General features: G+C 36.3%; 1 non-coding gene across 1 annotated transcript; it reads right to left on the reverse strand.

Moving 5' to 3' along the window:
- Positions 1-2470: 2470 nt before the first annotated feature.
- Positions 2471-2576, reverse strand: LOC112209260 (U6 spliceosomal RNA). Its single transcript, XR_002944013.1, has one exon. It is a non-coding gene; the product is annotated as a U6 spliceosomal RNA (small nuclear RNA).
- Positions 2577-4371: the final 1795 nt, after the last annotated feature.

The following is a 4371-nucleotide window of genomic DNA, read 5'->3' on the forward strand; positions in this document are numbered from 1 at the left end:
TGGTCCTCCTGCCTCAGCCTTCCAAAGTGCTAGGATTACAGGTGTGAACCACCACACCCATCCAGTTTTAAGCTCCTCATGCATTAGCTATTTATCTTGATGCTCTCCCACCCCTTGCCCCCCAACCCTGCCACTGACAGGCCCCAGTGTGTGTGTTGTTTCCCTCCCTGTGTTCATGTGTTCTCATTGTTCAGCTCCGAGTTATGAGTGAGAAAATGCGGTGTTTGGTTTTCTGTTCCTGTGTTAGTTTGCTGAGGATGATGGTTTCCAGCTTCATCCATATCCCTGCAAAGGACATGATCTCATTCCTTTGTATGGCTGCGTAGTATTCCATGGTGTATATGTACCACATTTTCTTTATCCAGTCCATCATTTATGGCCATTTGGGTTGGTTCCATGTCTTTGATAATGTGAATAGTGCTGCAATAAACATATGTGTGCATGTATCTTTATAATGGAATGATATATGTTCATTTGGGTATATACCCAGTAATGGGATTGCTGGGTCAAATGGTATTTCTGGTTTTAGATCCTTTAAGAATCTCCACACGGTCTTCTGCAATGGTTGAACTAATTTACATCCCAACCAACAGTATAAAAGCATTCCTATTTCTCTCAGCCTTGCCAGCATCTCTTGTTTCATAACTTTTTAATAATCACCATTCTGATTGGCATGAGGTGGTATCTGATCGTGGTTTTTATTTGCATTTCTCTAATGATCAGTGATGTTGAGCTTTTTTTTAATGTTTGTTGGCTGCATATATGTCTTCTTTTGCGAAGTGTCTGTTCATATCCATTGCCCACTTTTTGATTTTTTTTTTCTTGTAAATTTGTTTAAGTTCCTTGTAAATTCTGGATATTAGGCCTTTGTCAGATGGGTAGATTCCAAAAATTTTCTCTCACTCTCTAGGTTGCATTTTCACTTTGATGATAGTTTCTTTTGCTGTGCAGAAGCTCTTGAGTTTAATTAAATCCCATTTGTCAATTTTAGCTTTTGTTGCAATTGCTTTTTGTGTTTCAGTCATGAAGTCTTTGCCCGTGCCTGTGTCCTGAATGGTATTGCCTAGGTTTTCTTCTAGGGTTTTTTATGGTTTTAGGTCTGATGTTTAAGTCTCTAATCCATCTTGAGTAATTTTTGTATACGGTGTAAGGAAGGGATCTAGTTTCAGCTTTCTACATATGGCTAGCCAGTTTTTCCAGCACCATTTATTAAATATGGAATCCTTTCCCCATTGCCTGTTTTTGTCATGTTTGTTGAAGATGAGATAGTTGTAGATGTATGGTCTTATTTCTGAGTTCTCTGTTCTGTTCCATTGTCTATGTGTCTGTTTTCGTACCAGTACCATGCTGTTTTTGTTACTGTAGCCTTGTGGTATAGTTTGAAGTCTGGTAGCATGATGCATCCATCTTTCCTCCTTTTGCTTAGGATTGTCTTGGCTATACAAGGTCGTTTTTGGTTCCATATGAATTTTAAAATAGTTTTATCTAATTTCATGAAGAATATCAATGGTAGTTTGATGGGAATAGCATTGAATCTATAAACTACTTTGGGCAGTATGGCCATTTTCATGATATTGATTCTTTCTATCCATGAGGGTGAAATGTTTTTCCATTTGTTTGTATCCTCTCTTATACCCTTGAGCAGTAGATTTTAGTTCTCCTTGAAAAGGTCCTACATGTCCCTTGTTAGCTGTATGCCTAGATATTTTATTCTCTTTGTAACAATTGTGAATGGGTGTTCACTCATGATTTGGCTCTCTGCTTGTCTATTGTTGGTGTATAGGAATGTTTGTGATTTTTGCACATTAATTTTGTATCCTGAGACTGCTGAAGTTGCTTATCTGCTTAAGGAGTCTTTGGGCTGAAATTATTGGGTTTTCTAAATATAGAATCATGTCTTCTACAAACAAAGATAATTTGATTTCCTCTTTTCCTTTTTCAATACCCATTATTTCTTTCACTTGTCTGATTGCCCTGGCCAGAACTTCCAATACTGTGTTGAATAGGAATGGTGAGAGGGGGATCCTCATCTTGTGCCAGTTTTCAAAGGGAATGCTTCCAGCTTTTGCTCATTCAGGATTATATTGGCTGTGGCTTTGTCATAAATAGATCTCATTATTTTCAGATATGTTCCATCAATACCTAGTTTATTGTGAGTTTTTATCATGAAGGGATGTTGAATTTATCAAAGGCCTTTTCAGTATCTATTGAGATAATGAAGTGGTTTCTGTCATTGGTTCTGTTTATGTGATGGATTACATTTATTGATTTGCATATGCTGAACCAGCCTTGCATCTTGGGAATGAAGCCAAATTGATAGTGGTGGATAAGTTGTTTGATGTACTGCTGGATTTGGTTTGCCAGTATTTTATTGAGGATTTTCACATTGATGTTCATCAGGGATATTGGCCTGAAGTTTCCTTTTTTTGTTGCGTCTCTGCCAGGTTTTGGTATCAGGATGATCCTGGTCAGAAATATGAAACGCTTCATGAATTTGCATGTCATCCTTACACAGAGGCCATGCTAATCTTCTCTGTATCGTTCCAATTTTATATATGTACTACTAAAGCGAGCACTCAAATTTTAATTTTTTAGTGGTTTTATTTTTTATAAAAAATTTATTTTACTTCTCCCAATGAATAGGTGTTCATTTCAAGATACACTGCAGTCCATTATTGTCGACACTTCAACCTTACTAGCCATTGCCTTCTTCAAGTGGCATAATTTGTTATACCGTAAGTGCAAGGTCACTTATGTTCAGACAATTGTAGATATGTTTCCATATATCGATTCATGTAACTGTTAAATTAAGTTTAGCCTAAAGCAACCTCCTTGTAAGTTCAGCTTAAAAGTTCCTACATACATAGTGAACTGTAACGTGAAGTGGATGTTTAAACAGACTGTAACCTATTCTTGTACAAATCACCAAGTTTCAGCCAAAAGTGATGAACTGTTACAACAGTGTTAGCATAAGACAAATGCCAGGCTGTAACCAATCTAACTGTTTCTGTTCCTCACTTCCATTATCTGTAAGGGGAGTGTGGTGGTGGTGCTCAATTCATGAATTGTTCTTTGCTCAGTTAAACTCTGTTAAGTTTAATCTGTCCAAAGGTTCTCTTTAACATAACACATTCCCAAAAAGGAAAAATTATATGTCTAGATTCATATTTTGAATTTACAAAGAATAATTTTACTCATTAACCCCACTGAAATTTATTTTTGTTTCTATTATCATTTCTGTTATGTCAGACTCATATTTTGCTGAACGTATGTGGTATGATCAATCTGAAAATAATACTTTTGACTCCCTTTGACTTCATATGTCAGAGGCGTTTGAACCAGAGGAACCCCATCTTGAATAGGAGCTGGGTAAAATATGCCTGAAATCTACTGGGCTTCATTCTCAGATGGTTAGACATTCTAAGTCACAGGATGAGATTGGAGATTGGCACAAGATACAGGTCATAAAGACCTTGCTGATAAAACAGGATGCAGTAAAGAAGCTGGCTAAAACCCCCCAAAACCAAGATGGCCACAAGAGTGATCTCTGGTCATTCTCACTGCTTCCACCATCACAAATGCCATGGCAGCATCAAGAAGTTACCCTATATGGTCTAAAAAGGGGAGGTGTGAATAATACATCCCTTGTTTAGCATATAGTCAACAATTAACCATAAAAATAAGCAACCAGCAGCCCTTGGTGCCGTTCTGTGGAGTAGCCATTCTTTTATTTTTTTACTTTCTTAATAAACTTGCTTTCACTTTACTCTATGGACTTGCCCTGGATTCTTTCTTGTGTGACATCCAAGAACCCTCTCTTGAGGTCTGGATCAGGACCGCTTTCCTGTAACACATATATCAGAACAATTTCCTGTTACCTAAGTTTCAACTTTTGGTTGTAGTATATTTCAGTACAAATATCCAGGGACAAATTCTCAATTGAATATATCTGAGAGACAAATTGTCCAATGATCGGATATTGTAAAGCTCTTAGAAGGTGAAGTATCACTGTAGTTCAAACACATATGAAGTCTTAGTATTTCTTTTAAGAATATGTTCTTCTAGTCTAACTTCAGTTGGTGATATATTGTTTATATTTCAACTGTAAAACATGATAATTATATTTTTATTATAGAAATTTCAATAATTTTACATTCTGAGTGTATTCAAATGTTAAAAGAATTAAATTAGAACTATGTCCAATAAAAGTGGAGATAATTTTATAAATAATATATTCTATTATTTATAAGTGAGAATGGACTATACAGACAGTGGGACTCCAAACACATCACTCAAAATATGACTGTTGGAGACCAGAATATGCCACCCTAAAAAGTGCTTCTTAGGCATATTGATTATTTTGAGCTGGTT

The sequence above is a fragment of the Pan troglodytes genome, chromosome 4 (assembly GCF_028858775.2).
Source record: "Pan troglodytes isolate AG18354 chromosome 4, NHGRI_mPanTro3-v2.0_pri, whole genome shotgun sequence".
In the NCBI taxonomy this organism is placed as follows: Eukaryota; Metazoa; Chordata; class Mammalia; order Primates; family Hominidae; genus Pan; species Pan troglodytes.